The sequence below is a fragment of the Schistocerca piceifrons genome, chromosome 4 (assembly GCF_021461385.2).
Source record: "Schistocerca piceifrons isolate TAMUIC-IGC-003096 chromosome 4, iqSchPice1.1, whole genome shotgun sequence".
Classification (NCBI taxonomy): domain Eukaryota; kingdom Metazoa; phylum Arthropoda; class Insecta; order Orthoptera; family Acrididae; genus Schistocerca; species Schistocerca piceifrons.
The window spans coordinates 2,867,656-2,879,979 of record NC_060141.1 but is presented as its reverse complement, the minus strand read 5'-3'; the positions used below and the strand labels follow the sequence as shown (position 1 = coordinate 2,879,979).

Sequence of the window (12,324 nt, the reverse complement as noted above, 5' to 3'; positions counted from 1 at the left end):
ATATTCTGCCTCTGGGGACACAACACCGGGGCAGGACAGAACGGCAGCCTGGAACTTGGAGATAGCACGGTCTGCCTGAAAGAGGGCAGTGACAGCAGTCTGCAGCGGGTCCAGGAGGGGCTCGGTTCCACTCCAGTCTACGGGCCACGTTCGCTTCCCACCTGGCGTACCAGGGTCTGGGCGGGGCATACACTGCAGGAGGTGGGGCAGTGCTGCCACAGCGCCAGAGACAGCGGCAGGTGTTGCCATTCTGCAAGCACCACTAGCAGCAAGTAACGGCACAGCATGCAGGAGGGCGCTGGTTCAAGACTGGTCCTGTCCTGGGAGCAGTGGCGGCCCGAGGGCCACGGGTGACCAGTACACCCACCTTCGTCCCACGGTTGGACAGAACAGGCCAAACAGGGCGGAAGGTGGCGAGGACCAGGGACTGTAGCAGTCTCCGGAATCACGGACAGCAGCGCGGCGCAAGTCGCAACGCAGCAGTGGGCAGCGACTGGGAGAGCGCGGCCGACTTACAGCGGGGTGGCCTTGGTGACTGCAGCAGTGGCATCGGCATACCAGGAGTCTGCTGTCTCAGCTGGACTCACGTGACAGCGCGCGGGCGGCACACCGACACTACACTTCACCCATCGAGTACTGTAAATTATCTGAGTAAACGAATGTTACCAAATACCGCTGTATCACTCTGCACTGCCCCTTGATGCTCTTGAACTTGCTCAGCCTCCTGAAAAAAATACGGTGTGTTGGGTCCCGGCTTCAGCTCCGCCATCTGGAGTCTCCGGTTCGACACACTGACTCCGCAACACTAAGATCATCATCGGATTTCGTTTCGCGTGGAGCAGAAAGCATTATGTCTCGAGTACAGTCAAGTACAATAATGAGGCTATCTTTTATGCTGTGCATTATGCGAACGTCGACTCAGCAGTAATACGGGACAACAGCTTTAGCGGCACATTTAACGTGGAAAGTGCTGACCAGCCATCTGGTTCAACTAACCGCCAATGATGTGAACAGTTGTAGTAGAGACGTAAATGTCATTTAGTTTTCGAACAGAGGGAAATAATAGTAAAACTCATGTGTTAACGCTTATCAGGCGATCTGAAGGAAAACATGCACTCAATCTCAGTTAGCAAAGTACTGTAACTAAAAACAAAGGACATGCAAATTCTTGACTTTAACAAGGGTAATTCTTCTGCTTGAGCCATGTGCAGCATAAAGGCACACAGCTGTGATTTCACCATGTAGTTAAATATTGAAGCCACCAGGATATCCTAGTCGCCTGGTCGTGTCTGAACTTATTCCATATCGGACTCTGAGGAAAGCGATTACATTTCAGTAGTGCTACGCCGATAACGAGGCGATCAACAATAGAATTCCAAGCCACCAAAATGTACACATCTCCTCTTCCTCCACTTTTGTGACGTGCTGTCCTCCATTTGCCATCGTTCGGCAGTGACGTATCACAAAGCTTCGTGCATTAGTTCCAGTAACGTTGGCAGCTTAAATGTCTTGTTATTTGTCGCGACAATACCCTTAACTTGGCTCCAGATCAATTCTATTCGGCTCAGATAGCAGTGGTACGGCGATAACTGTAAAAATGCAGCATTTATACAGTGCGCTCGACTCCGTGAATATTGTTTTGCGTGCTTCTATGACGCTTATCACTCAGGGTCGTGTGAGACCACATCTGTCCTATAAAACAGTGGTCATATTCAAACAAAGAGTATTTGATTTTTCATTTTTCCCTAAAAAATTGAATTGTGTAACGTTTTCTTAACTTCAAAATCTGTAACAAACTTTTATAATATATGGATAATTAAGAATGTGTATTTGGAATGCAAACCAGAATTCTGCGTGTGATATGTAATTAGAAACCAGAAGGCATGCCTTTTTCTTCAAATATGATGGTTAAGTATGAGTTAATTACCACGTATTGATAAATTTCACATTAAAATGATTTAGATATTGAAACGGAACAAAAATAATTGTTGATCATAACGGGTGTCGAACCAATGCCCATCAGCCCACTTGACTAACAAGCAACGATTACAAATAAATATCACATTTCTTATATACAATATATCATGTTACTCAATACACTTCAAAGCTCATTTTCCTCTGTAAGTTGTGAAAAACATTCAGAAGAATTTGTTTGTAGCCATTAACGGTGTTGAACGCGCATGTTTCACTACGAAACAGGAAGCAGTGTCATCCATTTTCGCGGCACATACGGACAGTGAGACAATCCGAGCAAGGGTAGCGCCTACAGAAACTGTGACTGCACACGATTTTTGAAGTAAAAATTATGTGGCTAAAGTATGATTAAGAAAAATGTTGATAGCTGTTAACACATGAGGATGTCTTAAAGTTTCATTCACAGTGACGTAGTAATTCCTAAGAGCGGAACAACACCAGCGTACGAGAGCTATGGCTGCTGACCAGTTTGTGTTTGTTTAATCAGGTTTACTCTTATGATGAACGGAGTGTAGTCACTCGCATGTCGCGCTGTCCATGTGGGCGCTGTGGGTGCTGGTCCTACACTCCCACGCGTTTCGCGAGGGTGTGATTCACCTGACTTACTGGCCCGACCGCCATACATTTACGTTCCCACAATTATTTAGTGGCACCTGAAGATGGAGCTTTAAGCTTCAAATTCGGTCGTAGAATAAATGAAGAAAATTACTGGTATTCTACAAATGGTGAAAAAAGATTCTTCCGCATAACCGCCGATGCACCCCGCTTTCTTCCTGATACTGTCAATGACAATAATCTCCACTTTCCGAAGATACCTCGAATAATCCAAGGCAAAATGGTACAGAAACTAACTTCCGCTTGTTCTGTGGTCGGTTGTATGGCTATTTTCATAGTTTTCCAACTAGCCGACTTCCGTGGCCAGCAGTCACCGCTGATTCCGGAGGTGCTCCTAAACCTACGACATTCGTAATCTTGATACTGATACATCTTCGTCCATTAATGACAAGATATAATAGGACAGACAATGTGATGTCATCGTTTCCATCATGTGAGGACATAAAATTAAGCTTTCACACTGTTCGGCTGCTTTGGGTCAGTGTCTTCATCTTCCACATGGTACTTCAATTATTGTGTTTACGATCCTCTGTCAATCCCCAACATAACCATCACCGATTAAGATGTATTCATATTCCATTTCCAGTACTTTATTAATCAATGTTTGTCAGTTTCCAGTATAACAAAACGTATTCGAAGTATAAATGTTATCAAGTGGGTTATACCAATATTCGAAAGTGAGGAAACGGCCGAAAAGTTACCTAAATAAATCTGTAACTGAGACGGTACTCGATAGCCTCCTAGTGATTGTTTCAAACTGAATTACAGTTAAATGGTCGGTTCCATGGGAATGACTGCGACCCATGACCGTGATGTAGCCCACAACTGGAAGGTCAGCATCGGGCGTCATGTCATCTGTCTTTTTTACTGCATTGCAGATCTAGATTTCAAATGACAGTGCATTTATGAACAGTGCTATAAAGACAAATAACACAAGAGTCAGACATAGAAACAGCACACTGATCGAACGCCATGTCTCAGCTGTACACAGTTACAATTCCACAATTATCTGCTATTATTAAGAGTCATGTAACTTAAATATTCCAATCTGACTCAGGTGTGTACAAGCATTAGCCCAACAGAAGCTCCTGTTACAAATCCGCACAGATATCCTCGGTTGACGTGATACTGTGTTGCCAACGCTGTCTGTTTATTGCCCATATGTAAAAGAATGGGTTACGCTAAAAAAAATGCACAAAAATACAGGGAATTCAGGCACTAACTATAATAAAATACATGTTTGTCTGGCTGCCCACAATTAAAAAAAATTATTACGTGTGTTTCAAAATTTCGTAAAATAATGTCTGCATACATGTACAGTGGCGATTATGATTTCTGTTTTTTGAATTTCTATGCCTCCAGACAAAACTGTATTTTATTTTAATTACTAGCAGAATTCCCTGTTTTATATATATATATATATATTTCTTAACCTAAGGCATCCTTTTATGTGTGAGCAATAAATATATGGGGGTTGATACTCGGTATGACGTAAACTGAAGTTAGCTGTATGGATGTGTAAACAACAGCCTCATTTGGAGTAATACTTGTAGATCCCTGAGTTAGATTGGAATATGGGTTGTTATAATTACGTTTAGTCTACATGACTATTTATAACGGTATGTAATTCTGTAATTGTAATAGTGGAATTATAATTGTGTATAACTGTGGCAGGGTGTTTGATCAATGTGCTGCTTTTGTACCTGATTCTTGTATTATTCTTTTTATGGCACACTGGTGATAGTTCAACGGTCAGTTGAAATCTAGACCTGCAGTGCCATAAAAAGGAAGATGGGATTGCGACTGAAAACTGTCCTTTTTTCTGTACTGAATGACAGTAAATACGACATCAAAATAAAAGTGTAACGATTTAAGTTTGTTTTCGTTTCCGATTTAAAAATTAAAATAAAAAAGCTCGAACCTACCGGAGACGACCATGTCGAGGTACTGGCAGCCCATCACCTGCTCGTAGTCGGGCCGCCCGCCGCTCTTCTTCATGACTTCGTCCACCTCCTGCTGCAGCCTCGTCTGGACGTCCTGGTTCGTCGCCAGCAGGTAGCTGCAGAAAGTCATCACCGTCGACACCGTTTCGAAACCACCGAAGAAGAACAGTACTGCCTGTGCCACGATATCGTCGTTGCTCAGACCTGCGTGATGGGAGAGCAAAGAGACTGAAATGGTTTGTACAAATTCAAATCAGTGTGGAGTAAACAAACTACGGCATTACCTCTTTCATTTGTAAGTAGGCTGTTTAGGTTTTTATGTTGGTAACGCCACGTAGCGCTCTGTATTAAAATCACTGGCTGTGCTGTGTGCAGTCTGTGGCTGGTTTGCATTGTTGTTGGCCATCGTAGTGTTGGGCAGTTGGCTGTTAACAGCGCGTAGTAGAGATGGGCAAATTGAAACACGTAACTGTTTCGAAACAAATGAAACAGTACAATGTAATGTTTCGATATGCTGTTTCGAAACAGTGAAACAGTTTGTGTTTTGTTATCTAATAAACCTACACATTTTATCATCTTGAATGTCTACTGTATACGTTTGTCCATATAAACACAAATGAGGTGCGAGAGCGCTAATCATATCGCAGAAAGTATGAAACTATCACTTAGGCGTCTTGGCAGTTTCGTATTTCCTGTAGCAAATGCGCTGCTTTCGTGTCGTGTGACTTTCATACTTTTCAATTGGCTGAGGACGGCCATAGCCTAAGACAGAAGAACCACCACGAACGGAACTGGAGGTGGGAGCAAACTGCAGACACAACGGATATGCTACTGGGATTCCCACTTTCCGTTAGTATGGGTAATATACCCATCCTGCTAATTTCCATGCACACTAAGGGAATCATTGTGGATGATAGGCACAGTGACTATAGTCTCACAAATAATGCGAAATAATTCGAATAAATAACAAAATATAACAGAAAAAATTTTGTCTTTCAAGGTGTTTCGAACCGTTACTATAAATTCACCATGCTTGCCAGCACTTCCCGTTCACCATTACACTATCAGTGATATGTCAAACAGATTGCTTGCAATTACACCTACATCAAATTTATGTATATGTCTAATAACTGCCACTCTACGCCTTTTTTTATTCGAAATGTTGTAGGCTTACTTGCGTTTCTTAATACGATTACTGTACATGAACAGAGAAGCGTATGTTATAAAAAAATGTAATTTAACTGAATGATTTTCACCTATTTATTATTTTGAATGTGAATAATATGCGTTGTTTTATTGTTTGGTTAGTGTTTATAAAGCAGATGTTACGCCATTTCGGCATAGGACAGTCAGCTAGAAACGAAGCTTTATTTTCGGATATCTTAAGCTTCATGCTATTGCTTGTCAAAAAGATTTCGACAGTCTTGAAAGTGTTTCACGAAGTGGTGTGTTGTGTTTCAGTACCTGTGCCGAGCCCGAATCTCGCCCGACACAGAGCGGAATGAAACATCACTGTTTCGATACAATTAGTCCGTTCCAAGCACAGGTGGACTGAAACAGCCTTATTTTGAAACAACGATACAGTTTCTGTGTCTGGCTCGAGAACGAATCTCGTCCGGTTATCCGAGACAGGGGCGGAATGAAACACCACTGTTTCGAAACAGTGAACCACAGCTGTTCCGAAACACTGAAACAGTTGCACGTATCGATACACTGTATCGAAACATAGAAACAGTGGCCAACTCTAGCGCGTAGCGTTGCGCAGTTGGAGGTGAGCCGCCAGCAGTGGTGGATGTGGGGAGAGAGATGGCGGAGTTTTGAGAGCGGATGGTCTGGACGTTTGTCCATCAGAGACAGTAAATTTGTAAGACTGGCTGTCATGAACTGCTATATATATTATGACGTTTGAAAACTATTAAGGTGAATACATTGTTTGTTCTCTATCAAAATCTTTCATTTGCGACTATGCCTATCAGTAGTTAGTGCCTTCAGTAGTTTGAATCTTTTATTTAGCTGGCAGTAGCGGCGCTCGCTGTATTGCAGTAGTTCGAGTAACGAAGATTTTTGTGAGGTAAGTGATTTGTGAAAGGTATAGGTTAATGTTAGTCAGGGCCATTCTTTTGTGAGGATTATTGAAAGTCTGATTGCGTTGCGCTAAAAATATTGTGTGTCAGTTTAGTGTTGATCAGAATAGATAAAGAGCGACATGTCTGAGTACGTTCAGTTTTGCTCAGCTGTTTGAATTTCTAAGGGGACGTTTCACATTCTCTGATGAATGTACAACAGCGCTAGGATCGTTAGTGACACCCATTTTCATTGTGCTCGAAGTGGCAGGCATTTAGCAAATATCATTCTCGTTCTACAAATCTTAGTCACCGACAACATTAACGAACGCTGACAGAAGATATTTTCGTGCCGAGATTTGACTAGTGTTTGAACAGGTGAAGGTGAATAGCTCCTAATCTCAAGAACTATAGCAGTAATGATCATATTCTGAGAGCTCATCGCAGAGTCTCATAGAGCGAGGGAATGTGACACATTATCGTGATTTAAAATGTCGAAGCAAAACGCCTTCAGCCGTAAAAATTTCCAGTTTATTTGAGCAATCAGTTTCAGCGCTGACTGTTCACGTTCCCGAAAGACGTGGTCCAGTCAAAACAACATACAATAACTGGTATCCGTAGATTTCTTCTTAACTGAATGCTGGCCTCTACTTTGAGTGGACCGGAGGTGGGTTTCTTCCCAAACGTCAATCGGGAGGCCTGAAGATGGGGTAATGTACGGCTAGACCTTGTTGCTCACGGCTGAAGCTGTTCTGGTCCGACATTTGACACCGAACAGCCGAGGTCCTGCAACCATTTGTGTAGAGAGAGTCTTACAGAATCGTGATTTCGTCTGTCAGACACAAATCTTGGAAACACTCACCAATGTTAATAACAAAAACACGTAACACTAAAAACTCGGAGAACGCGCCAGAACGAAAGGAGACGATCTTGATACGGAAGCCTGGCTACCGGCTGTACACCGGGCTGCCTGTCAGGGCCGCAGCTTCTGTCTGCACTTACGTAGCTGCTGTCTCCGGCGGCACACTTGTCTCTGCCGGGTTTTTATTGCTTAGTGTGTCTGCTTGTGTCGTGGATTCTGTCGGATGGTTACTGGAGTTGTAACTGAATTACCCCTCGATCTCCGACAGCCGCCTCCAGCGCCTCGCCACCGGGAAACGCTCACTAATCACGATGTATGTAACGGTTCCTAAGGACCAGGCATACTGTGTACAGTGTCCAGCCGTGAGGCGGCGGAAGTGCCTGTTAGCTTCCGAGACAGTCACTACACAAAATACCGTAGTCAAAATAATCAAAAGATCCTCAGCAACCGTTCGTTCAAGAAAATGCTACGTCGTAATCGTAGACAGTCGGCTAATGCAGTGGTTCTCAAACATCTTTCCTCTGCCTCCAACCCTCCCCCCTCCGAGGAAAAACACTATCAGACTCCCCACCCACCAGCCTATTTTATTAATGAAACTAGTCATTGTTATATATTTTCTGTACCTTATTCTCTCTCGTAACGAAATGCTAGTTAGAAGGATTTTACGCAACAGAAAAAAAAATAGTTGAACTGTTATGACAAAAGTACAGAACAAACTGTTTCCTTTGATCGCATTTTCATTTATTCGAAAATTATGAAATGAACAATATTTACAATTGCGCAAACAAAGATTGTTGTTGTTGTTGTGGTCTTCAGTCCCGAGACTGGTTTGATGCAGCTCTCCATGCTACTCTATCCTGTGCAAGCTTCTTCATCTCCCAGTACCTACTGCAACCTACATCCTTCTGAATCTGCTTAGTGTATTCATCTCTTGGTCTCCCCCTACGATTTTTACCCTCCACACTGCCCTCCAATACTAAATTGGTGATCCCTTGATGCCTCAGAACATGTCCTACCAACCGATCCCTTCTTCTGGTCACGTTGTGCCACAAACTTCTCTTCTCCCCAATCCTATTCAATACTTCCTCATTAGTTATGTGATCTACCCATCTAATCTTCAGCATTCTTCTGTAGCACCACATTTCGAAAGCTTCTATTCTCTTCTTGTCCAAACTATTTACCGTCCATGTTTCACTTCCATACATGGCTACACTCCATACAAATACTTTCAGAAATGACTTCCAGACACTTAAATCTATACTCGATGTTAACAAATTTCTCTTCTTCAGAAATGCTTTCCTTGCCATTGCCAGTCTACATTTTATATCCTCTTTACTTCGACCATCATCAGTTATTTTGCTCCCCAAATAGCAAAACTCCTTTACTACTTTAAGTGTCTCATTTCCTAATCTAATACCCTCAACATCACCCGACTTGATTCGACTACATTCCATTATCCTCGTTTTGCTTTTGTTGATGTTCATCTTATATCCTCCCTTCAAGACACCATCCATTCCGTTCAACTGCTCTTCCAAGTCCTTTGCTGTCTCTGACAGAATTACAATGTCATCGGCGAACCTCAAAGTTTTTATTTCTTCTCCATGGATTTTAATACCTACTCCGAATTTTTCTTTTGTTTCTTTTACTGCTTGCTCAATATACAGATTGAATAACATCGGGGAGAGGCTACAACCCTGTCTTACTCCCTTCCCAACCACTGCTTCCCTTTCATGTCCCTCGACTCTTATAACTGCCATCTGGTTTCTGTACAAATTGTAGATAGCCTTTCGCTCCCTGTATTTTACCCCTGCCACCTTTAGAATTTAAAAGAGAATATTCCAGTCAACACTGTCAAAAGCTTTCTCTAAGTCTACAAATGCTAGAAACGTAGGTTTGCCTTTCCTTAATCTTTCTTCTAAGATAAGTCTTAAGGTCAATATAGCCTCACGTGTTCCAGTATTTCTACGGAATCCAAACTGATCTTCCCCGAGATCGGCTTCTACTAGTTTTTCCATTCGTCTGTAAAGAATTCGTGTTAGTATTTTGCAGCTGTGGCTTATTAAACTGATTGTTCGGTAATTTTCACATCTGTCAACACCTGCTTTCTTTGGGATTGGAATTATTATATTCTTCTTGAAGTCTGAGGGTATTTCACCTGTTTCATACATCTTGCTCACCAGATGGTAGAGTTTTGTCAGGACTGGCTATCCCAAGGCCATCAGTAGTTCTAATGGAATGTTGTCTACTCCGGGGGCCTTGTTTCGACTCAGGTCTTTCAGTGCTCTGTCAAACTCTTCATGCAGTATCTTATCTCCCATTTCATCTTCATCTACATCCTCTTCCATTTCCATAATATTGTCCTCAAGTACATCGCCCTTGTATAGACCCTCTATATACTTCTTCCACCTTTCTGCTTTCCCTTCTTTGCTTAGAACTGGGTTTCCATCTGAGCTCTTGATGTTCATACAAGTGTTTCTCTTATCTCCAAAGGTCTCTTTAATTTTCCTGTAGGCAATAGACCCTCTATATACTCCTTCCACCTTTCTGCTTTCCCTTCTTTGCTTAGAACTGGGTTTCCATCTGAGCTCTTGATGTTCATACAAGTGTTTCTCTTATCTCCAAAGGTGTCTTTAATTTTCCTGTAGGCAGTATCTATCTTACCCCTAGTGAGATAAACCTCTACATCCTTACATTTGTCCTCTAGCCATCCCTGCTTATCCATTTTGCACTTCCTGTCGATCTCATTTTTGAGACGTCTGTATTCCTTTTTGCCTGCTTCATTTACTGCATTTTTATATTTTCTCCTTTCATCAATTAAATTCAATATTTCTTCTGTTACCCAAGGATTTCTACTAGCCCTCGTCTTTTTACCTACTTGATCCTCTGCTGCCTTCACTACTTCATCCCTCAAAGCTACCCGTTCTTCTTCTACTGTATTTCTTTCCCCCATTCCTGTCAATTGTTCTCTTATGCTCTCCCTGAAACTCTGTACAACCTCTGGTTCTTGCAGTTTATCCAGGTCCCATCTCCTTAAATTCCCATCTTTTTGCAGTTTCTTCAGTTTTAATCTACAGGTCATAACCAATAGATTGTGGTCAGAGTCCACATCTGCCCCTGGAAATGTCTTACAATTTAAAACCTGGTTCCTAAATCTTTCATTATATAATCTATCTGATACCTTTTAGTATCTCCAGGGTTCTTCCATGTATACAACCTTCTATTATGATTCTTAAACCAAGTGTTAGCTATGATTAAGTTGTGCTCTGTGCAAAATTCTACCAGGCGGCTTCCTCTTTCATTTCTTAGCCCCAATTCATATTCACCTACTACACTTCCTTCTCTCCCTTTTCCTACACTCGAATTCCAGTCACCCATGACTATTAAATTTTCGTCTCCCTTCACTAACTGAATAATTTCTTTTATTTCATCATACATTTCTTCAATTTCTTCGTCATCTGCAGAGCTAGTTGGCATATAAACTTGTACTACTGTAGTAGGTGTGGGCTTTGTATCTATCTTGGCCACAATAATGCGTTCACTATGCTGTTTGTAGTAGCTTACCCGCATTCCTATTTTCCTATTCATTATTAAACCTACTCCTGCATTACCCCTATTTGACTTTGTGTTTATAACCCTGTAGTCACCTGACCAGAAGTCTTGTTCCTCCTGCCACCGAACTTCACTAATTCCCACTATATCTAACTTTAACCTATCCATTTCCCTTTTTAAATTTTCTAACCTACCTGCCCGATTAAGGGATCTGACATTCCACGCTCCGATCCGTAGAACGCCAGTTTTCTTTCTCCTGATAACGACATCCTCTTGAGTAGTCCCCGCCCGGAGATCCGGATGGGGGACTATTTTACCTCCGGAATATTTTACCCAAGAAGACGCCATCATCATTTAATCATACAGTAAAGCTGCATGCCCTCGGGAAAAATCACGGCCGTAGTTTCCCCTTGCTTTCAGCCGTTCGCAGTACCAGCACAGCACGGCCGTTTTGGTTATTGTTACAAGACCAGATCAGTCAATCATCCAGACTGTTGCCCCTGCAACTACTGAAAAGGCTACTGCCCCTCTTCAGGAACCACACGTTTGTCTGGCCTCTCAACAGATACCCCTCCGTTGTGGTTGTACCTACGGTACGGCTATCTGTATCGCTGAGGCACGCAAGCCTCCCCACCAACGGCAAGGTCCATGGTTCATGGGGGGGAACAAAGATTATAAGAGCATTAAAAATTTAAGTTACAGTGCACAGCCTGATGCATGAGCTTGCTTTTCAGAAGAAAGTTTCTGAAGACGTGGTGTAATAGCAGAAAGAGCCACTCATTTAGCTCTGAACGATAATTAGATTTCGTAGCTGCCAGAATTGAAAAGCCAGTCATGCACATGTACGTTACTGCAAAACGAATCAGCCTCTTCACTGTGAATTCCTTGCTAATGTATACTCAAAACCCCAACAGAGACACTTCCTTAAATTTACTCTTCAGCGAAGCACCACTAGTGGTAACAAGAAGTTGTTGCTCCCTTATATTCAGACAGACGAGCCAGGTGCATTTTTCAATGGATTTTTAATCCGATCAGATTGATCAAAATCGTCGCTGAGGTACATGTCGAAGTGATCTAACAGTGTGGCTGTATGGAGAAGGCGGTCTTTTAATTTCTATTGTAAGTATGGGATTATCTGTTTCCTCTAACGATCACACTGGAGTGGGGAACATATCTAGCATGCCACTTTCCACTCAGTTTTGCCACAGTTCCGATTTCTTGATAAACGCCTTAACTTTTCCAGTCCAAGATAGTACAGTTGCCTGAATACCTTAAAGTGAAGCGTTAAGAATAATTAGTTCCTCAAAAATGACAGTCC

General features: G+C 42.4%; 2 protein-coding genes across 2 annotated transcripts in view; one reads left to right on the top strand and one right to left on the bottom strand.

Annotated features, from left to right (window-relative positions):
• Positions 1-12,324, top strand: part of LOC124795105 (cytochrome P450 9e2-like) — a 431,878-nt gene that overhangs the window by 171,176 nt on the left and 248,378 nt on the right. The window lies entirely within an intron of this gene.
• Positions 4,716-12,324, bottom strand: part of LOC124795106 (cytochrome P450 9e2-like) — a 46,499-nt gene continuing 38,890 nt past the window's right edge. The window contains exon 4 of the mRNA XM_047258955.1: positions 4,716-4,736. The gene's annotated coding sequence lies outside the window, so the exon portion shown is untranslated. The remainder of the gene's footprint in view (positions 4,737-12,324) is intronic.